The 24,881-nt window shown below is 41.4% G+C and overlaps 1 protein-coding gene and 1 long non-coding RNA gene across 2 annotated transcripts in view; both read left to right on the forward strand.

Annotated features, from left to right (window-relative positions):
• The window catches only part of LOC138955509 (uncharacterized), a gene marked incomplete at its 5' end in the record, with an annotated part of 165,784 nt that overhangs the window by 21,489 nt on the left and 119,414 nt on the right, over nucleotides 1-24,881 (forward strand). The gene's annotated exons all lie outside the window — the stretch shown is intronic.
• Nucleotides 15,474-24,069, forward strand: LOC138955504 (uncharacterized). The gene is made up of 5 exons (XR_011452254.1): nucleotides 15,474-15,826; nucleotides 19,445-19,608; nucleotides 20,512-20,585; nucleotides 21,510-21,635; nucleotides 22,193-24,069. It is a non-coding gene; the product is annotated as an uncharacterized lncRNA (long non-coding RNA).

The raw sequence follows: 24,881 nt of genomic DNA on the forward strand, positions 1-24,881 counted from the left end.
CAATCACACACACACACACGCACACACACACACACGCACGCACACACGCACGCACTCATACACACACACACGCGCGCGCGCTCACGCACGCACGCACGCACGAACACACACACACACACACACACACACACACACACACACAAAGACATACACAAACATACCGACAAATTGACAGACATACACACCGTGAGACAAACCGACACAGAAACCCCCACACATGCACGCACTTATGTACGCAAACAAAGACGTAGAGATGCTTATAGAGAAACACTTACGCAACCAAAAAAACACGCACACAAACACACAGACATACAAACTTCATTCTTGGTAGTGAAATGCATTTCTTTCTGTATTGCTTTCTCTTTCAGTGCACCTACCTCTCAGAGAGAGAGAGAGAGAGAGAGAGAGAGAGAGAGAGAGAGAGAGAGAGAGAGAGAGAGAGAGAGAGAGAGAGAGAGAGAGAGAGAGAGAGAGAGAGAGAGAGAGAGAGAGAGAGACACAGGCAGACAGACAAAGACACAGAGAGAAAGAGATAGACAATGACAATGACAATGACAAATCTTTATTTTTCGAGGGTGACAAGAATAAGCATAGATATGCTTTTTTGCATCTGGCCCTCGCCCTAAAGAGGGACTAAACTATTTTACTATAACTATGACTAGAAAAAGGTTACAATAAAAACATTAATGGTAGAACATATAAGTTTATGTACATGAAGCGCATTATGTAGAAGCATTGTAGATCATAAGGTAGTGTTCAAAATTGGGTGTAAAGCAATGAAGATAAACGGAAAGTAACCCAACAATACATTAGCTCAGCAAAACAATGTATTACAGAGCCAAATTTTCGTGATTTTGTCACAATAAACCATAATTCCGATAATGAACAACTGTATACAAAGAAAACATACCAACCAATCAAGTTTATTTGTTCATAGAGTTCATTAAATGGAAAGAATATTTGGTTCTAAAAGAATCCGTGTTGGTGGATTGCCGCAGGGCGTCCGGAAGAGCGTTCCAGAGGCTGCTTCCTGAATAAACAAGACTTGATTTAAATAGGTCTATCCTAGGAAGAGGAGTGTTTAGTTTTATAAAGTGGTGCGAATTCTTCAAGGAGAACTTTGAGCAAATGGTTTCGGGTGCATTTTCTGTCATAATTTTATGCATCATTATTCCTTTGTTGTAATTCATTCTTGACTTTAGAGGTAGGACCCCTATGTTGATGTAGTCTGAGTCGGTGAGAGTAGTCTGTTTGAGTAATACTACTTTTAGCGCTCTTTTGTGTAATCTGCTGAGTAGCTTTAGGGAATTATCACTTGCAGAGTCCCATAGAGTGGATGCGTAATCAATAAGAGACTGAATATGAGCAGTGAAAAATAACTTCCTGGCTTGACAATTAAGGAAGTGTTTAATTCTAGATAAGAGGTACACTTTCTTTGACACTAATTTACTAAGTTGTTCAATGTGAGTTGACCAAGACAGGTTGTTATCGATGTGGACACCTAGAACTTTGTGATGGTCGACTTTTTCCACTATATTGCCGCCAATCATTAAATCGGGACCAGTTGAGGTAAAATTCTGTCGTTTTTGTCTAGTTGTAATTATCATATATTTGGTTTTCTTTGGGTTAAGAGACATGTGATTTAGGTCAGTCCATTCTGTCAGCTGGTTTAGACTTCCTTGGAGGGATTCTGATAAGCGAGTTAAATTTTTGTTACTGGAGTGAATTGTGGTATCATCTGCAAAAAGTTCACATAAATGTTGAATATAAAGGGGGAGGTCATTAACATATATTGAGAAGAGCAGAGGTCCTAATACCGATCCTTGTGGTACACCGTAATCTACAGCTTGCATGCTCGATGCTCTAGTGTTTGTAAGAACTGTCTGTTGTCTGTCAGAGAGGAATGAACTAACAAGATTGATAGTATCATATCCGACGCCATACAAACCGAATTTTCTAAGCAATAATGTGTGATCAATTACATCAAAGGCTTTTGCAAAGTCTACGAAAATGGCACCACAGAATTCATTATCGTTTATTTTGTCCAACCACTGATCAACAAGAGAGATTAAGGCAGTGTGGCAGGAATGCTTAGCTCTAAATCCTGATTGTTTAGGATGGAATAAGTTGTTTTGGTTGAAATGTGTTAGGATGTGTTTGTTGATATGCTTTTCCAGTGGTTTTGATAACACAGACAAAATGGAAATTGGCCTATAATTTGAGGGGTCTCTTTTGTCACCTGATTTAAACAGAGGAATGACTTTAGCCTGTTTCAGGGCGACTGGAAAATATTTTTTGTCTAAACAGAGATTGTAAATGTAGGTAAGTGTTTCAGAAATTACGGGGGCTGACAATTTAAGAATCCTACCATCAAGCCCATCGAGCCCCCGGGTGCCTGTTTGCTTGAGGTGTGTAAGTGCGTGAAAAACTTCAGGTACTGTAAGAAGGGGAATTTTTGCTTGACATGAAATTTGTTTTGATTTGCAAAATTCTTCTAAAACTTTCAAATCATTTAATTTGGACTTGTCATTTTTAATCACATTTTCAGCAATTTTGGAAAAATGTGTGTTTAAATCATCGGGAGATATGTCCTTGATACAACTCGGATGACTGGCAGCCTTTTTATTCGTAAGTTCATTTATTGCCTTCCATATATTCTTTGAGTTTTGCTTTGAACTTGATGCTAGGTCACGAAAATATTTTATCTTTTTTGTTCGTTTAAGTGAATTTACCTTATTTCTCTGTTCTCTGTATTCCTCTTCCTTGCCAACCGACTTTAAAAAATCGCGATGGTCAATGGCATGTTGTAAATCATTATCAAACCATTTAGGTTTTACAATGTGCCTAACTCTCTTTATTCTCCACGGAGCATGTTTATCGTATATGTCTTTGAAGGCACTAAGCCAATGTGTTAGGGCTTCGTCCGGATCCGTAAAATTGTAAGTATCAGATAGTGGGGAATTCCAAAGTTCATGTAGAAAGGTGTCTTCGTTAAATTTAGAAAAAGAGCGGTATTTTATTGTCTTGTGACCAACTTTAGGAATTTTGACACCCTTTCTTGACCATGTTAAACAGACAGGAAAATGATCGCTGCAACCATTGGCTGGAACACAACATTCGACAATATTATGGTGATCAGTAACATAGATATGATCTATCAGAGTACTGCTGGATGATGTGACTCTAGTGGGAGTGTTGACTATTTGTTTAAGATTATAGAGGTTAATCATATCAACCCACTGCTTGTTTTGTTTAAGCAAATCAACATTAAAGTCTCCCAACAGAATTGTTTCCTTTGACTCGAGCAGAACTGCATCTAACATCTGTGTAAAGTTATCTGACCAGTTTGCTCGCTCTGCGGGATTTCTATAACAAAATCCTATGAGGAGTGGAGGTGCTCCTCTCAACTTAACTTCAATCCACACAGATTCCACGAAGTTCTCAAGGTGTATTATTCGTGTATAACTAATTGATTCACTTATGTACAAAAGTATACCAGTTTCTCTACTTTGCTGAGGGTCTCTGCGTAACGTACTGTAACCTGGAATAACAACGTCAGAATCCGAAATCTGAGGTGTTAATCTTGATTCTGTGATCCCAAAAATGTGAAAACTTGTTCCAGTATTTAACAGCATTGTAGAAATATCATTGATTTTATTTATAGCATGGTTAATGTTCAGGTGCCCAACACGGAGACCCTGTTTTGTTGGCCATGTAGTAGGAGAGCTACTCATATTTAAGCTCAAGTAGCGTTTTGGGGCGTTTTTTGTTTGTTTGTTTGTTTAATTAAACAATATACTTATTGATACTGAATCAGCTAATTATCCAGTAAGCAAGACAACAAAATAATGAAGAGATACAAAACAGTGATGGAACCAAAATGATATATGACACTTTACGAAACACAACGTCAAGCGTAAATTAACTAGTAAAGAGACAAGGAACTGTTTCCGACGACAAACTAGGTAAACAGCGAAAACAAACAATAAGCAAGTAGAAAATCGAAAAGCAGACAAGCACAATTAGGAAACAGGAAAATAAAAATAAAACGGTACTGTTACCGTTTATAATGATAAAGAACCAAACTAAAACTACAGAACTAGTGTAATAGACTCTTAACAAGTCTGACACAAAGCAGTTGACACAAGAGTCAATGTTGACACACTTGTCGCTTAGAAACAGAAGTCACTTTCAATCCGATAGAAAAGGGCGAATCGCTTGACCGTCCGAACACACTGCTGTCACTAAAGCTTGTCCGATTAAAGGCGCACAATAAAGGAGCACGCACACATCGAGTCTCTGTCTCACGCAAGACAAAGAATGTAATTCTCGTCTCTTTGTGAAAGAGTTGCTGTGACAGCCTGAACCACAGCACAGTAAAAACGAAGGTAATATGAAGTTCAATCAGGAGGATAAAGGCCACGAAATCATGCTCACACCCTCACAAGGGTAAATTACTAAATGTTCGTGCAGTAGCATAGTCGTACATAAAAGTATGCAAAGTGTTACCATCATGGCAGATGACACCAATAATGCTGTATTGTCTCGCATTCTCTTACCGCACGCACACACAAACACACACACACACACACACACACACACACGCTCATACACACATGCGCTCACACACACACACACACACACACACACACACACACACACACACACACACACACACACACACACACACACACACACACACACACATGTAAGAGTAATCCAAAAAATAAGTCGTCACACCTATGAAATACACTCCACGTGACATTACACCAGCGTACACATATCCGAGTTGTACTTGTAGTAGCCCTGGTAGCTGGAGGGTGGGGAACACTGTTGAAGATGTGGGAGCATGGGACCGTATGCACGGTGGTGTGGCACTGTGTTATGGTGTGTCTGGAGCGGGAATGGTGAAGGAAGCATGTGGCGCGGGGGAGACCAAGGGGCTGCATATTGCCAGACATATGGAGGCACAGGGTAGGGCGGCCCCTCTCTGACTGCCTGATGGGACTGGCTGTAGTGCTGCTGATCGCCGGAGCGGCGCAGTCTGCAGACATCGTTGGTCTGTTTCGCAGAAGTCGTGGTTGTGTTGCCCGGCTGCTTTCGCTCCCCTAGGTGAGGGGGTGGGTGTGGGTAGGGCGTTGGACTGTTTCGCAACACAAGTTCCGGTCCCTGGTCGTGGTGGCGACTCGGCTGTCCGGTTCCGCGAGGGGTCTGCAGCAAAGGTCCCCGGCGCTGCGAAGTTGCAGCAGGCTGGCCGGTGTAGCGATGTGAGATTGGCCCCTCTGTCACCTTTCTGCCTCGGCCTCGTTGATCTTGTTCTTTGTCCACAATCTTTACATCGGCAAACTTGAGATTGCATGCCAGGCGTATGGTACCTTGCCGACTTGGGTGAAGGGCGTCCCGGTACAGGGCCTTGCGAGGGGCGCCACTGGCGGTGAGGAAGGTGTCAGTGTGGTCGGTAAACAAGACACACTCTCTGGCACAAACCCTTTCCAGGGAATGATTGGAGGTCGCTACAGTCTTGCTTAGAGCGTGCTCTCCCTTTGGTGGCACAAGAGAGGAAGCATGTAGACGTGCTGCAGGAAACACCTTCTTCATGAGCTTGAACAATCCGGACCATACTGTCTCTGTGATGGTGTTGTGTCGGCAAGTGTTGACCCCGATGTGGACGATTACTAGTTGAACCTGTTTGGATTGTGGAATGTTGGTCAACCAGTGCGTTAAATCGTCCACACAGAGGCCCGACACACTGAGGTTTTGGGACGCTTTGCCGGGAAACATGAGTTCTTCTCTGACAGTTCTCATCACCGAGTCACCGAGCAGCACGCGAGTGGTTGAAGAAGCTACTCGGAGCTCTGCCAGCTGCTGCCGTGGATTTAAGTTGTCGGGAGACTGAAGTTTCGCAGCAGATAGACGCAGTTTGTTTTCTCGTGTGATATCGATAGACTCTTCATTCGTGTCAGCGCCATTCTGTAGTACAGGCTGAGTGACTCTCTTAGGTAAAGCTGAACTTGTTTCCACCTCATCGTTCAGCGCTTCAAACCTGTTGAACGTTTCGACACCCGCATCGACTTGAGCGGGTATAGCTTCTACAGCTGTTTGTGACTCTGTTGTTGTTGTTGTTGTTTTTTCTTTCCTGTTTGCAGCCTCTTTCTCTAGCTTTTGGTTTTGCCTTTTCAAGTCACCAAGCTGAGACTTTAGTGTATGGTTTTGCTTGCTCAGCTCAGTCATCTCCTTCCTCATGGTTGCTAGTGTGTCGTTGAATTTATTGCATTTCGTGTTAATGTGGTGTTTAAGGTCGCTTTTTATTTGTGCCTTCGCTGTCTCGATGAGGGACATGAACTCATCACGAAGTTCAGGGTGGTCCACGAGCAGAGAAGAGGAGTGTTCAGCGTTTGTTCCGTCCGACACGATTGTGACTTCTTGCGTCGCCTTGACAAGGTCAGCCGATGGGGTCAACTCGGGGTCAGTCCGGTGTGAGGGCGCCGACGTGGTAGCGCTCAACTCAGCTGGCGAGGCTGGGCCTTGAGGCGAGGTAGTGTTGGTTGTGTTGTCACACTCAGTGGCCGTCGCTGGGGTAGGTTCTATGGAAGTTTGCGATGTTGAGGAGAGAAGATCTGTTACTTCAGGAGAGGCTGGAGGCGGGGACTGCGTCGCCTTAACAAGGTCATCCGATGAGATCAACTCGGGGTCAGTCCGGTGTGAGGGCGCCGACGTGGTAGCGCTCAACTCAGCTGGCGAGGCTGGGCCTTGAGGCGAGGTAGTGTTGGTTGTGTTGTCACACTCAGTGGCCGTCGCTGGGGTATGTTCTATGGAAGTTGGCGATTGTGAGGCGAGAAGACCAGTTACGTCAGGAGAGGCTGGAGGCGGGGACAACGGGGGGGACTGGGGCTGGATGGAGCCATGTGGACCCATTGTAGAGGCGGTTGGATCTAGACTCTCTGCTCGCAACTGTCTGCACGACCTGGTTGGTTGCTCCCTTGTCACCGACCGATGTCTGCGGGAAGTGGGCGTGTCCGCAATGTCACGCAACACAAGCCCCCCGCTGCTGGACCGCTCGACGGTTGGCAAGGAGAGGATGGCCAGTCGTGTGTTAAGAGTAGTTGTGGCGAGTTTAGGATGCTTGGTGATGGAATTGATGCAGTCCACCAAGTTCCTGAACTCCGAGTCGCGCCAGTTCGCGCATTTAGTACCTTGAACAAGGATTGTCCCCGTAGTATAAAACACGCTAATTGTCACAAGTTTGTTTGGTCCACACTTCACCTGCACTTTAGTGCGATACAACTCAGGGGAGGGGAGGGTGAATGGAATGTCGTTGAGGGATTCACTGTCCTGTAGATATATACGGCGAAGTGGTTTTTCTGCCTCATCAATCCATTCCACAGAAAAGTTTTCATGACGGCCGATGCCATGGCAGTACCGCATGTATAGTACTTGTCTAGCCAAAGGCATAAGCTTGTGCGGGATGTCGAACGTTAATTGGTTGGGGTCTTTTTTGATGCAGACAGTGGGGACCCATCCCCCTGCCGAACTAATGCTGGGCTGTAGTGTCATGCTAAGATTCACCGCAAAGCAGTGACAGCTGACATGTCAAATAATGTTTGTGAGGTGAGCAAGTAACGTAGGGCCATTGAAACACATGAGTGCTGCATAAAAATGCACACTACATAGTGAAGCAGTTATCTCTCTCCACGCACACATGGGACCCAGTACTCAGAATATAATCTTGGGTTATGTCAGTCAAGCATGACTAAGCACAAGACACTGTGAAGCGATGCTAACCACTGCTGGTACACACACATCTGCGAGGGATGATAGCATTAGATCCGTATGGTCCTTTCTTACAGCTAGTCCCTATTGGTAGAAGATTCACCAGCAACAGTGAGATTTCAACCAGTGCAAATTCAGTTGTGACTTTCCACAGGACTGCAGGGACATTCCTATCTCTGGCACTCCCAGTCTACAGCTACAAGATAACAGTGCCAGCCAGTGATTAATGACATGTGTTGTCCAGGGCGCGAATACTCACACAAAAAGAACAAAGAAATACGTTTGTATCTTCGAAGAAAAATGAATTCACAAGTATATCTTTCATATGAAGAACATATGCACTGTTATATCCTTGCACAGCAATTTTTAGAACTTAAAGCACAGTTGAACTAGGTAAATTCCATCGAAATCCGCAGCTCTCGCAGGGCACGTCCGTACCCTTTGAGAGAGAGAGAGGGAGAGGACAGACAGAGGGAGAGACAAACAGACAAACACACAAACAAAGACACACAGACAGACTTCACTATTGTATGTGCAAGTAATTTTGTTAAACCACACGTTACGTTCACCACTGAACGTGAAACCATGTAAAACGTTACTATCTCAGATAACGGCACTGACGCTACCGGAAATAGAATTTATCAGTGAAATTCTACCATCAATTTAGTAATCGATGCAATGTAAATTATCCTAAAACTGTGGTATGATCACGACATCGTTTAGCATTTAGGATCAAATGGTGCCAATGTGTACACAATGCACTAATCACAGACAACAGTTATACACTTTACGTACATGTAACTCTCCAACTGACATTGTCTGCCACTTGAAACAAATGACTTTCGAAGGAAAATTAACTCCAATATATAAATATTATGTATGATTTTTAATAATTACTTGCTCTTTTTGAAAATAAAGCTTTTTTTACGATAAGGTTTTTTCCCCCTAAATGTATAAGTCATCCGGTAGAAAAACCGGAAGTATCGTGTACTAAGCATATGCATATGTTTAAAAAGTTAATTGTGTTAATGTAGAACATCTTGCCTATGTATATGTTTAGGTTTTGAATACTTTAGGGGAAAACCATAGCCATTATTCATTCATCTTCAACTAACACCCCTAATCTCAGGGCACATTTTGTTAGTGGGGGTAGGGTTTCAATCAGTCAAAAATCACTATCATTCAATATTTTCTGCCATTTCAAATACATACACGTAATTGCACAATTTCTTGAATTTTAAGATGCTTTAACTGACTATACCAAGAAAACCTGCACTTTTTGTAGAATTAGTTTTTTGTCCATGATTTATGTTTAAAAATGTCAATTTTTACGACAAAAAATGCTAACGGTTGCCTCACCAGAGGACACGTACCAACGACGTGAATCTTGTCTGCCAATTAAAATGCATATATTTTGAAATAAGGGGAATCATAACATATTTCACTGTAATGTGTCTCACTCTAATACCTTCTGGGTTCATTGTGTATTTAGTTAAGTGAATTGCAGATAAGTTTTTTTGGAAAATGAGAGCTATACATATATTTTATTAAAACTGAAACTGGTGGAGTGAAAAACAGACCTGTTTTGAAGAAGTCGTGCTAAAATCATTTATGGGCTTGAACTTCACAGTTTGCGTGATATCTTTTAAAGAAAACCTGTTTTCATCACTAACAATGACCTAATTTACACATACATATCGGTCGGTCATAGTCGCGGTTTTTTTTAGAGAGGTAGTGTACAAAATGTCGTTTTGTACGTTTAAATTACATGTCCATTATTTTAGTCATATATCAATCAATAAATAAATGTGCATACTTTTATTAAACGTTACTTTCACTTTAAGATCGCTTCTAACATTTAGTATAATTTCTGACAAATGCACGCTATGTAATAAATTGATAATATTATGGACGCCATGTGGTAAAACCGGAAGTTGAATTATTTTGAGATAGCAAAAGCCTTTTACAATGATCACTTTTCTTTTATATTAAGCTGATCTTTAACGTTATGGGTAAAAATCTAACAGATTGAACCAAATTATCCTTTTTCAAGCCTGTGTATGTGTAAACTCTTTTTTGCTTCGACCCGGTTCGGTTTTCGGAGTTGATTCAAAATCATCCATTATGTATCTTATGTGACTGTTGTTTTCGTCGGTAAATTAACAATTGTTGATGTAAAAAAATTCTAGCTGTGAGAATAAACAATTTTCAAGATGTTTTTGATTGCGGTTTCAACCAGGCGTCCAGTTAGCTATACATATCGATTGAGAAAATGGCATTTCCTGTTTTGTCGTCTGCATGTTATACAAATGTTGTTAAAAATAAAACTGTGTATACGAATTAGGCATTTTACTTGCTGTCTAATGGCAAAAATCTTTAGCTTTCGTTTAAGGTATAATTTGCTTATATCCGTATGCAGTCAAGCGGTACATGACGGTTTTTTGTAACCTACCCCCTGCGTCATGGCTGCATTTTTGCAGAATATGGGTCATGTTACAAAAACGCTTCTCATTCTTAGGTGGTTGGGTTTAGCCATTTGTCGTTTACCGAACTGTGGCTGCAAATAAAACGAACTTTCCAAAAAACATAATATCTAATGTGACCACCAAAAGTAACCTTTCCACTATAGCCAGCCAGGTGACTATATGGGCACACACACTCGCACACACACACACACCCCTTTTTTGATATCTCTTATTTTCTCCATAAGAGCCTTGTAAGTGCACAAGAGGAGATACAGTACGAATAGCCCGTGCGTTGAGCAGAGAAAGTAGGTCATTTTAAACTGACAATTTTTGACCAGCCAGATAAGAGTTTGTCTCTATTCTTTAGCAAACCTCCGGTACCGAGCGAGTTAATCATTTTCACATGTGTTGCTGAGGCGAGCTTTGCTGGCCCTGAGAAAGCGGACTGACCACAGACAGAGAGGCCTTTGTTCTAGTTCCCCCCCCTCCCCAATAGGCCGAGAGGGTGGCTAATTGACTGGACTTTACTCTCCATGTATCTGCAGGAAGTGACTCGAGTTGGAGATTTTAGGATTTTCATTGCCCTTCCTTTTCTGATAATGTTTTAATCACATCGTTTTTGGATGCAACACATAATGTCCTTTTTACATTTAGTCAAGTTTTGACTAAATTATTTAACGTAGAGGGGGGAATCGAGACGAGGGTCGTGGTGTATGTGTGTCTGTGTGTCTAGTCTGTGTGTGTGTGTAGAGCGATTCAGACTAAACTACTGGACCGATCTTTATGAAATTTGACATGAGAGTTCCTGGGTATGAAATCCCCAGACGTTTTTTTCATTTTTTCGATAAATGTCTTTTATGACGACATATTCGGCTTTTCGTGAAAGTTGAGGCGGCACTGTCACTCTCTCATTTTTCAACCAAATTGGTTGAAATTTTGGTCAAGTAATCTTCGACAAAGCCCGGACTTCGGTATTGCATTTCAGCTTGGTGGCTTAAAAATTAATTAATGACTTTGGTCATTAAAAATCTGAAAATTGTAAAAAAAATATTTTTTTTATAAAACGATCCAAATTTACGTTCATCTTATTCCCCATCATTTTCTGATTCCAAAAACATATACATATGTTATATTTGGATTAAAAACAAGCTCTGAAAATTAAAAATATAAAAATTATTATCAAAATTAAATTGTCCAAATCAATTTAAAAACACTTTCATCTTATTCCATGTTGGTTCCTGATTCCAAAAACATATAGATATGATATGTTTGGATTAAAAACACGCTCAGAAAGTTAAAACGAAGAGTGGTACAGAAAAGCGTGCTATCCTTCTCAGCGCAAGTACTACCCCGCTCTTCTTGTCAATTTCACTGCCTTTGCCGTGCGCGGTGGACTGACGATGCTACGAGTATACGGTCTTGTTGCGTTGCATTGCGTTCAGTTTCATTCTGTGAGTTCGACAGCTACTTGACTAAATGTTGTATTTTCGCCTTACGCGACTTGTTACATTTAGTCAAGTTTTGACTAAATGTTTTAACATAGAGGGGGAATCGAGACGAGGGTCGTGGTGTATGTGTGTGTGTGTGTGTGTGTGTGTGTGTGTGTGTGTGTGCGTGGGTGTGTGTGCGTGTGTGTGTAGAGCGATTCAGAGTAAACTACTGGACCGATCTTTATGAAATTTGACATGAGAGTTCCTGGGTATGATATCCCCGGATGTTTTTTTTCATTTTTTCGATAAATGTCTTTGATGACGTCATATCCGGCTTTTTGTAAAAGTTGAGCCGGCACTGTCACACCCTCATTTTTTAATCAAATTGATTGAAATTTTGGCCAAGAAATCTTCGACGAAGGCCAAACTTTGGTATTGCATTTCAGCTTGGTGGCTTAAAAATTAATTAATGACTTTGGTCATTAAAAATCTGAAAATTGTAATTAAAATTATTTTTTTATAAAACCATCCAAATTTACGTTCATCTTATTCTTCATAATTTTCTGATTCCAAAAACATATAAATATGTTATATTCGGATTAAAAACAAGGTCTGAAAATTAAAAATATAAAAATTATTATCAAAATCAAATTTCCGAAATCGATTTAAAAACAATTTCATCTTATTCCTTGTCGGTTCCTGATTCCAAAAACATATAGATATAATATGTTTGGATTAAAAACACGCTCAGAAAGTTCAAACGAAGAGAGGTACCGAAAAGCGTGCTATGTAGCACAGCGAAACCACTACCGCGCTGAACAGGCTCGTCAGTTTAGTAATTTCGCATTACGCGACTTGTTACATTTAGTCAAGTTTTGACTAAATGTTTTAACATTGAGGGGGAAATCGAGACGAGTGTCGTGGTGTATGTGTGTCTGTGTGCGTGTGTGTGTGTAGAGCGATTCAGAGTAAACTACTGGACCGATCTTTATGAAATTTGACATGAGAGTTCCTGTGAATGATATCGGACATATTTTTCTTTTTTTCGATAAATGTCTTTGATGACGTCATATCCGGCTTTTCGTGAAAGTTGAGGCGGCACTGTCACGCTCTCATTTTTCAACCAAATTGGTTGAAATTTTCGTCAAGTAGTCTTCGACAAAGCCCGGACTTCGGTATTGCATTTCAGCTTGGTGGCTTAAAAATTAATTAATGACTTTGGTCATTAAAAATCTGAAAATTGTAAAAAAAAAATGTTTTTATAAAACGATCCAAATTTACGTTTATCTTATTCTTCATCATTTTCTGATTCCAAAAACATATAAATATGTTATATTTAGATTAAAAACAAGCTCTGAAAATTAAAAATATAAAAATTATTATCAAAATTAAATTGTCGAAATCAATTTAAAAATACTTTCATCTTATTCCCTGTCGGTTCCTGATTCCAAAAACATATAGATATGATATGTTTGGATTAAAAACACGCTCAGGAAGTTAAAACGAAGAGAGGTACAGAAAAGCGTGCTATCCTTCTCAGCGCAACTACTAAACCGCTCTTCTTGTCAATTTCACTGCCTTTGCCATGAGCGGTGGACTGACGATGCTACGAGTATACGGTCTTGCTGAAAAATTGCATTGCGTTCCGTTTCATTCTGTGAGTTCGACAGCTACTTGACTAAATGTTGTATTTTCGCATTACGCGACTTGTTGTTTCATGCTGATAACTAGCTTGTTTTCTTGCGAAGAGTTTTATTTTGTGTTTGATAGTCCTTCTCTCAATCAATATGAGGCTTATATCGCGCGTATTCCGTGGGTACAGTTCTAAGCGCAGGGATTTAAAAAAAAAAAATGCAATTTATATCGTGCACATATTCAAGGCGCAGGGATTTATTTATGCCGTGTGAGATGGAATTTTGTTTACACAATACATCACGCATTCACATCGGCCAGCAGATCGCAGCCATTTCGGCGCACATCCTACTTTTCACGATCACGGCCTATCTCTCTTAGGTTAACCGTTAGGCCTAATTAGAGTGAAATAGCTTTGATAGACATTCAGGAAAAATTAAATACAGTCAAAATCACAAATGGTCCATAATAGGAGCCTGGGCGCCTAATATGGACTAGTGAAGCGGCCTTCACAAATCACTGTAAAAAGCCCCCTATACTTCAAAATAACATGATACAGCTCAGTGTACAAGTCAGACTAATTTTAATATGCTTTAGATTGATCTATTTCAAGTCGGGTTGATGAGAGCATTATTTGAAGAACACCAGGAAACTAAAGAAGCTTATCAAAAACAGAGTAAAAATAAGTGAAATTATCAACTTCCACGAAAAGAAGACTTTTTTTTTTAAATCTCGAAGACTAGTTATAGGTTATTTCCAGCAAGCTTCTTAATGAATTAATGAAAATAGCCTTTAGCTTTTTTTTCTTCGATTTGTTGAAGGTGGTCCATATTAGGGGACTCGCACATACTTTAAGATTTTGCTATTATTTTTTGTTTGCAGTAGAAACTCGGGGTCAACACTGCTAAAATGTAACAAATGCGGTCTTAGCTGTCATATATGGTAATTTTTGTGTGATAAAAGCTTTGGCTGTGGACAGAAACGAGTCCGTTTTAGGCGGCAAATTTAGAGTGAACGCTGCCAAACTGAATGAAAAAAATTAGAAAAAGCCTAACGGTTTTGAGATTTGTGTTTCTGCAACTGTTTTGACATGTGCAAGTTATCCAGAGAGGGTGAATACAGCGAACAAAACTTTTTTTGAGCGCTCTAGCACCGTTAGTTTTTCAGAACAGGAGGTGGTCCATAATTATTAGGAGCCGGTCCATATTAGGAGCCCTTCCCCCATATCTACGTGAAGCTACCACCGCTCGGCTTTACACACACACACTTTTAATTATTATTATTATTATTATTATTATTATTATTATTATGGGGAGCTTATATAGCGCGAACCACAACTGTGCTCTCCGCGCTTTACATATTAATTTCTGCCGTTTGAAATGGAATTTTTTACAGACAGACAGACAAACAGACATTTTTTACACACAATATATAACGCATTCACATCGACCAGCAAACTTCAAGCCATTAGGCGAACATTCACCTTTCACGGCCTATTATTCCAAGTCAAACGGGTATTTGGTGGACATTTTTATCTATGCCTATACAATTTTGCCAGGAAAGACCCTTTTGTCAATCGTGGGATCTTTAACGTGCACACCCCAATGTAGTGTACACGAAGGGACCTCGGTTTTTCGTCTCATCCGAAAGACTATTAGTTGCTTTTGGCACACGGCCTCATCATCTGAACTTGAAACAACTACAAAACACAACAACAACAACAGCATGGTCAAGTTGTGCCTGTCGGGTACTTGTCCGTCTCCATTTTTTTTAGATCAGTGGCCTGTGCCGGTGTAACATGAAATTTTTACTCCACGAAAAATTTACTCTGGAGTAAATATTTCGTACGAAATTCTTACTCCGAGTACACTTTTCGTACGAGAAAAGAACTCCCCAAGGCACGAAAAAATTACTCCCTCCACGAAATTTTTACTCCCCATTTTATTTTACTTCCAGTAAAAATATCGTACGCAAAAATGGGATGCGGGCGAAGGGATAATGCCAATAAGTGATCTCGCGCACACGAATATCGCGCTACCCTCCTTCCACCCCTTCCACCACCAAGACTAACAGGGGACAAGGGAGTAAACATTTCGTACACCTGGCATGGGAGGTTTAAATTGCTCGTGTTGGGGTGAAGTACTGAATTTATTCGTTATTTATTCGTGAGGGGAGTAACATTTGTGTACGAAATGTTTACTCGGAACTCACCTTCTTGGGGAGTAATTTTCTCGTGCAATGGGGGAGTGCTTTTTTTCGTAAAGGGAGTAACTTTTTCGAACGAAATGTTTACTCCGGAGTAAAAATCTCGTGGGAGTAATTTTCTCGTGTTACACCGGCGATAGTTTGGTAAAGTCGCGCAGACCGCGCATGCGCCATGTGCAGTAAAATGTTATTATCGAAAATGGCGGATAAATCTAACTCGTGCTAAGAAACGTTTCAAAACCAAGCTTTATGGACGTTTTTATGACTACGTACTCCAGCAGACATCAACTTGTGGTCGACGTGTGTGGGTTTTGCTCAAAATACGTAAGTATTCGTCAGCCGTTTGGCTTCTCGAATTAAGTTTCAACTTTGTCTCTGTCTCGAACCACAGGCGGAAGGTATCGTTCACTGGACCACTACTTTCTATGACTCGTATGAGTATGAAAGTAGTCTAGTGGTCCAGTGGACGATACCTTCCGCCTGTGCTCGAACCAAAATACTAAGCTTACCAGTTACCACACTGTCATAGTCATAGTGATAGCACATGGCTGTTTGCTGAAAATCAGTCTTTGTGAAAAATTGTAATGATGTCTCTGAAGTTTGATTCAGTCCCTAATTCATTCAGTGATTCATTTTGATGGGACGTCAACCCATGGTGAGGCTCAGTAATAATAATATTTGATCGTATTCTGCCGGTGCCATTGCCAACTGCCATGGTTGTTCTTGTGTGCACTAATTAGTAATTTACTAGCAATAGGAGTTCGAGTTCTACTCAGACCTGTTTACCCTAAACCCGAGGCAAGAGTACTTTCCCAAAAAGTTGAGTGTATTTTCCAAAAAGTTGGTGTACTTTGCAAGCAAAGCCATATGGGCTAGGGAAAATGTACGCGTGGGTGCAAACGTGTTTGTGTAAGAATAGCATGTCTTGTGAACACCTTCAGAATTTAACTCCTTCAAATACAACAGGGATAAAAGTAAAACAATTTTATTTACCTGTCAGTTTATTGCATTATAACTAGTGTCTTCCAAACAGATTGATAATGAAAAGATGAAGTTCGTGAAATAACATCTGCGGTTGACAGTTGGAAGTTCATTTTTACAATCATCTCAGAAAACATTGCTTCAGCACGGACTACAGCCTTTTCTTCTGGCAGGATTTGCTTTGCGGGAATGAACTTCATAATTCCTTGGCAGCTTTCAGCGGATTTCTTTGCAGCAACCTTGTCCAGGTGAGTTTTGGAACTGCAGAGTCGTTCGATGTCATATTTCCCAGCATGGGCAACGGAGAAATCTGATTTACAATACTTGCAGTGTGCATGACTTTTCCCCATAGTAGACTCCACAATTCTTGGCTCTTTCTTATATTTCTCCAAGAAAATCTGCTGCTTCTGCTGTTTAGATTTGGTACAGTCATCCGAAACTGGCACATTTTTCCGCTTCATTTTGCCACGATTGTCCAGACGATCGCACATGCCAACAACTGAACAAGGTTTCCACAGCAGGGGCCAGTTTCATAAGATAGCAGTGAACCGACTGACAGTCGATCGACTGCCCAGTCGATGGACTGTGGTTGATCGCCGGGTCACCGAAAAGCGCGTTTCATGAGCGAATCACCGTCACCCGCGGACAACCGCAGTCGACCGACTGTACAGTAATCCGAATGGCCAAGTCGAGGGCTAAATTTAGCAACATTACCACTTCCGTTTGCTCATTCGCACGTGGAAATGGCCGATTTCGAAGAAAAAACAAGTCTCGGCCCGCTCAAAATAACAATGACCGAGACTTTCAGTAATTCCTTCGCGTGACGTCGAACCCTCTTACGCCATAATGTGACGTCTTCAAGACATAACCCTGACTTGTCTCCTGGATTACTGCGTCATGATAGATACATTTCGAAGAACAATCACAAGGTTTGGCTTACAATCCAAACAAGTGTGAGCATTCTGCCATTGACTGTGCGGATAATTACTTTTTTTTTCGATTTACCGCAGCAAGCCGAACACAGTGTTGGGGGGAGAGCTTCACCGTGTTCGGCCAACTTCCGGTGAGACGACCCGCAGTCAGTCGACCGAAATTTTGTTCGTGAAACCCGATTACGTCGGATTACTGTGGTTATCTCGGACAACTGCAGTCGGTCGACTGTGTTTCTGGCTTATGAAACTGGCCCCTGAAGACTCGCTGTCATGGTTATCTCCCTTCGACCAAAACCGGTATCAGTTGTACCATCCCGTAATCAGCACACCAACACCGGAAAACTGGATCGCACATGCCAACAACTGAACAAGGTTTCCACAGCTGAAGACTCGCTGTCATGGTTATCTCCCTTCGACCGAAACCGGTATCAGTTGTACCATCCCGTAATCAGCACACCAACACCGGAAAACGTATTCTAGACTTTTTCTTAGGCGTATTTTGTGCGTGTGTCGCGTATTTGCGTACCGATAATAATTTGGCGTACAAAATACGCCCAAATCGTACTGGTAAACAGGTCTGTCTACTATAGTATAGTAGTATTTTACTAAAACATTACTACTAGTACTCCCGGCCGGGTCATACCTAAGACTGTAAAATTGGCAATCTAGTGGCTGCTCCGCCTGGCGTCTGGCATTATGGGGTTAGTGCTAGGACTGGTTGGTCCGGTGTCAGAATAATGTGACTAGGTGAGACATGAAGCCTGTGTTGCGACTTCTGTCTTGTGTGTGGCGCACGTTAAATGTCAAAGCAGCACCGCCCTGATATGGCCCTTCGTGGTCGGCTGGGCGTTAAGCAAACAAACAAACAAACTACTAGTACTAAATACTACTGCTACTACTAGCTTTAAACAAGCTATGGTTTGAATGACCAGCTAAATGCTAATACTAGTAATAGTAAATAAGTACATTATTTTTGCATCAGCGAGGTATACATAAATTTAACGAAGTGGATTCACGGCGCGTTGTGCAGCGTTGCGATTTACAACGCGCTGCGATTCATGACGCGCGATGTATTCTGCCGATACATTTCCTTCACAATCGCAAAGTTTACAACAGCTACATCTATCTGATCTATTTGAGAAATAAAACTGTCAATAAAGCGAAAAACAGAGCTGAGCCATTCTCTCTCTCTCACTCTTTCAACTGAATTCACCAGTATATCGCCGCGTCGATGTAAAAACGTGCCTACCTCTGCTGAACAATCCTTCTCATTGCGGTCAATGCGCATGCGCCAATCTTGGACTTACAAAAATGCGACCCTTTGACCGATCGAACCATGGGTTAGGGTAAGGGTTAGGTTGTTCACGACCTGATTAATCTCCCCATGTTAGCGCATGCGCATTGACCGCATTGAGAAGGATTGTTCAGGCAGAGTTTTCGGTTTGTGACACCGGCCTTGAATACTTGGCAGTCATACTCATATCACTACATGTCATTGCAATGGCTTCTACTATATATGGAAAGGAGCTGAGTTTTTAAACAGGGATGACGTTTTTAAACAATTATCCGAGTACAGTGCCGCGGAACTGTTAATCGGTGTCACACCAGTTAACACTTCATCAGCCATTTTGGAATTCGCGCATGCGCAGATCATTTTTTCAGCGTGGGTTTTTTTTCCAGTTGATTTGAACGCGTATATATATATATTCAGTCTGCATAAAGTGCAATTTTGTAGTCTTGCAGCCCTGAAGTTGCTTTTGCGTGTCCAAAGAAAGAGTGTGAAATGTTGCTGATAATCATGCATACATGTACAAAAATAAAGCGCATCAACAATCTGCGCTGGTGAGAGCAATAGCCGCGCTCTGGGAATCGCTGCGCTGCACAACGTGCCGCGCTCTGTGAATTGCCGCGCTGCACAGCGCTGCGCTCTGTGAATCGCTTGCCTAAATTTAAATATTTTATTAAAAAAATACCGCATGGTTTTGCTTGACCAAATCATTTATCAGCTAACAATATGCTTTTATTTCAGTTGGACCTGACTTGAGCATGGTTCCGTTGTCTCCGCAACAACAGCTTGGTTGCTCAAGAATTGCAGGCATGTCCAGTTTGCAGCATGTGCAGGCTGACCCCGCTGAGTGTGAAGATCTGATGGCTGATCTAGACACAACATAAGCTGCTTGACACTATTCCAAGGTAAGCAAGAAGCTTTGAAAATAGTTACTTAGTAAGTGTACATTTTTGTGGGTGAACCATCAGTAACCGTCCCCCCCCCCCCTCGACACCCCCACCCACACATACAAACACGCACACAAACTTGAGTTTGTACTACAACTATTAGTATTAACTACTCTTCATAAATGAGTTATGTAATTCATCAGAGGTTTGAAGTCATTATGGTTTTCAATCAATGACGCTTATATCGCGCATATTCCGTGGGTACAGTTCTAGGCGCTCTGCAGTGATGCCGTGTGAGATGAAATTTTATACGGCCAGTAGATTGCAGCCATTTCGGCGCATATTTACCTTTTTTACGCCCTATTATTCCAAGTCACACGGGTATAGGTAGACAATTATTAACTGTGCCTAAGCAATTTTGCCAGGAAAGACCCTTTTGTCAATCGTGGGATCTTTAACGTGCACACCCAATGTAGTGTACACGGGGGGAGGGTTCGGACACCGAAGAGAGTCTGCACACACAGTTGACTCTGAAATAAATTTCCGCCGAACCTGGTATCGAACTCACGCTGACAGCGGCCAACTGAATACAAATCCAGCGCGCTACCAACTGAGCTACATCCCCGCAAATTAGTAAGAGACTATGTGGGTGCATGGATTCAGTAATGCGCAATTAATACATGCAATACTCCTGCTGGTGAGTTCACTACAAACAGGTACTACATTAGAACTGATCTATGTTATTTGTTAATGAGGATGATTAATCGTAATCTCACTGTCAAACTGTCATGATACTATTGCCATTGACAGTGCTAGATCACTTCATAAAGTTAGTTTAGTAAGTAATCATATGATATTGATAATTTTGATATAGTGATTTACTGACGGTGACAATGACATGTTATCTTCATACTATTCAAGGTACAAGATGCTAAACGTGCAGATATCAAGGGCTTGGGATTTCGGCTCCTGGAGATGCTACTTGTAACTCTTTTGTGAGTACCGGTACATGTATACTGGGTGTTTTCTCAGTTTTTGTCCGCTGTCAGTGTGAGATTTATATTGTGGTACAGTGGAACCCCCCTGTTAAGACCCCCCAATTTAAGACTCCCTCCTTTTAAAGACCTTGTTTTCTCAGACTTTCTGTTCATAACCTCTGTAAAATTACCCCCCTTTTAAGACTCCCTCCTTTTTAAGACTGAATTTTCTCAGATTATTGGAGGTCTTAAAAGGGGTGTTCCACTGTATAACCTGTTTTTCTAGTTTCATGGTTTAGCCACGACTCACTTTGAATGAGGGTCATCTGCCAGGCATTTAGCTGATTATCCGATAGTGATAAGTGATTTTTTTTTTTTTTTTTTTCATTTTTCATTACTTTATTGTCCCATTGCTGGGAAATTCGGGTCGCTTCCTCCCAGTGAAAAGCTAGCAGCAACGGAGTCGCGCTACCCAGGTGTCTGCGTGTTTAGGTGTATTCAGCCACCTGCACTTACGGCAGAATGACCAAGATCTTTAACGTGCCATTGTGGTGACACGGGGGTGGGAGATGGATACCGTCTCTGGGTCTGCACATAAAGTTGACCCGTGTCCGTCCCGGCCCGGATTCGAACCAGCGACCTCTCGATCACAAGTCCAGTGCTCTACCACCTGAGCTAATTTGCTATTTATAAATTACAGTTGCAGTAAACTAACACTGTCGCACAAAGTATGTGACTTTAAAAAAAGATTTGTTTGAAATCATGTGAGCTCTGTCCACTAGATGATGGAGAAGGGAATTTTTCCAGTTGAGTCTGCAACATGGATTTTTTCTCTCTCAGGATAACAAATACAGTATGGAAGGAAAAATGTAGGGTTAGTGTGGCGATAACAATAAAGATATGTCATAGTGACTTGACTAATTGATTTGAATTCTGCTGCAGGTCAGTCGCCCCCCACCTCCTGCTCCTGACCTGGTTGCCTACTACAACTTCGAGGAAATACGACAGGACACCCTTCAGCTTGCTGCACCATGGTGTCTCTTGGAGAACAGCAAGGAACAGATACAGGTGGGGTCGGTTGGGATACCGTAAACAGACTATTTTTGTTGTTGTTGGCCTTAGCATAGAGTCTGGGGATGTGAGATGTGCATGATGTGTTGTTTGAATCTGACAGTGATTGTATGAATTTTTTATACATGTATTGTTGTCACGCGCTTTGAACTTCTGATAAGGCGCTTTATAAATGCCCGTTATCATTATTATTATTATAAATAGATACACACTTGTAAACTTATGTTAGTTTTCACACGGGAGCATGAAGGAATGTGCCTTTATGAGGAATGTATAGTGGCTTGCAATATTGAATTTGAGGGATGTTTGCAGTTATATAATATATTAGCACAGCTCAGTTTTCTTGAGGGTTCCGTGAGAACAGTGAAATTCTCCTTTGAGGACTGAAAAATATCTTGGATAATTGGTCTTAATTGGGGGGGGGGGATTTAAAACATAAGTACATTCACATGTGTTTTTCATTTTCACTGTGTTAAGGTGGGGAGGTCCTTCTCTACTTCTTTCTTTGTTTTCCCATTGACATATTTTTGTTCTTGTCTATATTTTTTACATAGGTTCACCATTAGCTGCTGTCCTCATCCCCAGCTGACTGTTTCCGCTGAAGCCGTGAAGGATACTTCTTCATGTAGGCGTGGACATCTTTTTCATCGCCATGCAAAGCTTCCAGTACCATATAATTTTGTGAATACTCTGGGGACCTGTCATCGACTTTGGAAGGACGCTTTATTTTATAACACTTTGTACCCCATCTATGTTGACCAAGATTTTTTAAGCCGAGACCAGCTGTGCTGCAGCAGGTCATTCAGAATTGTAGAAACTGTGTATCAACAGGCTAGAATGCTGGTGTTAGATCAACGTTACAGGAAGCGACTGAAGCTAACCGTCTAAGCAGGATGCGGATATGTGCCGAATGAGAACAGATGAAATGTACATAGTGACTGTGTGTACGGATATATATCCATACCTGGTCAGATAGAGCCATATGAGTGGGTACGGATACCCCCCGCGAGTTAGGGGGAGTTCCATATTGGTTGGGACAAGAAAGAATTTACCCGATGCTACCCAGCATGTCGTAAGAGGCGACTAACGGTTCTGTTTCTCCTTTTACCCTTGTTAAGTGTTTCTTGTATAGAATATAGTCAATGTTTGTAAAGATTTTAGTCAAGCAGTATGTAAGGAATGTTACATCCTTTGTACTGGAAACTTGCATTCTCCCAGTAAGGTCATATATTGTACTACGTTGCAAGCCCCTGGAGCAATTTTTTTATTAGTGCTTTTGTGAACAAGAAACAATTAAACAAGTGGCTCTATCCCATCTCCCCCCTTTCCCCTATCCCATCTCCCCCCTTCCCCCGTCGCGATATAACCTTGAATGGTTGAAAACGTCGTTAAACACCAAATAAAGAAAGAAAGAAAGTGGGTACGGATATATCCGAACCTGGGAGACAAGGAGTTAAGACCACATCTGAACTGAGGATTTAGTCTCTCCATAATCAAACGCTGAAGAAGATTTCAGAATGAACTTTGTTAGATAAATTATCAATCAATCAATCAATATGAGGCTTATAGTTATATCACGCGTATTCCGTGGGTACAGTTCTAAGCGCAGGGATTTTTTTAATTTTTTTTTTTATGCAATTTATATCGCGCACATATTCAAGGCGCAGGGATTTATTTATGTCGTGTGAGATGGAATTTTTTTACACAATACATCACGCATTCACATCGGCCAGCAGATCGCAGCCATTTCGGCGCATATCCTACTTTTCACGGCCTATTATTCCAAGTCACACGGATATTTGGTGGACATTTTTAGCTATGCCTATACAATTTTGCCAGGAAAGACCCTTTTGTCAATCGTGGGATCTTTAACGTGCACCCCCAATGTAGTGTACACGAAGGGACCTCGGTTTTTCGTCTCATCCAAAAGACTAGCACTTGAACCCACCACCTAGGTTAGGAAAGGGGGGAGAAAATAGCGGCCTGACCCAGGGTCGAACACGTAACCTCTCGATTCCGAGCGCAAGTGCGTTACCACTCGGCCACCCATGCCGGTTGTTATGATCGCCACATTTTAGGTCCCCCCCTTTTCAAACTTCCCCGCTTTTAAGACCTTACGTTTTTGGATTTTCTGTTCACAACCTGTTGTGCATTTACCTACATATTAAGCAGATTTCCTCCTTTTTAAGACCAGCTTTTATTTTTATTCTTGGAGGCCTGTTTGGAGGGACACTGGATTTGTTTGTTCGAAATTCAGAATTAAAATAATTCTTCATCAACGAGACCCCCCGCGGGTTAGGGGGAGTCCCATATTGGTTGGGACAAGAAAGAATTTACCCGATGCTACCCAGCATGTCGTAAGAGGCGACTAACGGTTCTGTTTCTCCTTTTACCCTTGTTAAGTGTTTCTTGTATAGAATATAGTCAATGTTTGTAAAGATTTTAGTCAAGCAGTATGTAAGAAATGTTAAGTCCTTTGTACTGGAAACTTGCATTCTCCCAGTAAGGTCATATATTGTACTACGTTGCAAGCCCCTGGAGCAGTTTTTTGATTAGTGCTTTTGTGAACAAGAAACAATTGACAAGTGGCTCTATCCCATCTCCCCCCTTTCCCCTATCCCATCTCCCCCTTTTCCCGTCGCGATATAACCTTGAATGGTTGAAAACGACGTTAAACAACAAATAAAGAAAGAAAAGAATTCATCAACGAGTGATTACTGCCTCACCATAGCAGTTAGGCCAGTCTTACTAACTCTTACTTTTATTAATGTGCCGTGATGCAAAGACGTTGAGCAGTTTTCAGATGTTTATGAATCTAGGGCTTTCAAAATTTACTGACATGTTGGACTCCATGACATCCAAACATGAAGTTCAGTTACCCCTTTTCAACTTTGAAGGTCACATTGTGGGCGAATTTTTAGCAAAAAGTTGAAACATTGGTATGACTGTTCTTACTCAAGAGAAGTGATTTAGTTATTTACTGATTTTCATTTTGTGTGGCCTTCTTTCACCCATTTAATCATTCATAAATGTTCATACCCAAGGGAAGTAATTCACATATATATCTATGGCCAATGTTTTCACAGGGCATCTTCCCCCCCCCCCCCTCTCCCCTCCCAACACACACTCACATAGGCTAACACTAACATGGCTTTTATGGGTATGACGCACTTACTCACAAGGGAAGTAATTTACTGATGGTGTGTTTTCATTTCGTGTGGCCTTCACCGATTTGAATAATTT

Source organism: Littorina saxatilis, unplaced genomic scaffold, assembly GCF_037325665.1.
Source record: "Littorina saxatilis isolate snail1 unplaced genomic scaffold, US_GU_Lsax_2.0 scaffold_237, whole genome shotgun sequence".
In the NCBI taxonomy this organism is placed as follows: Eukaryota; Metazoa; Mollusca; class Gastropoda; order Littorinimorpha; family Littorinidae; genus Littorina; species Littorina saxatilis.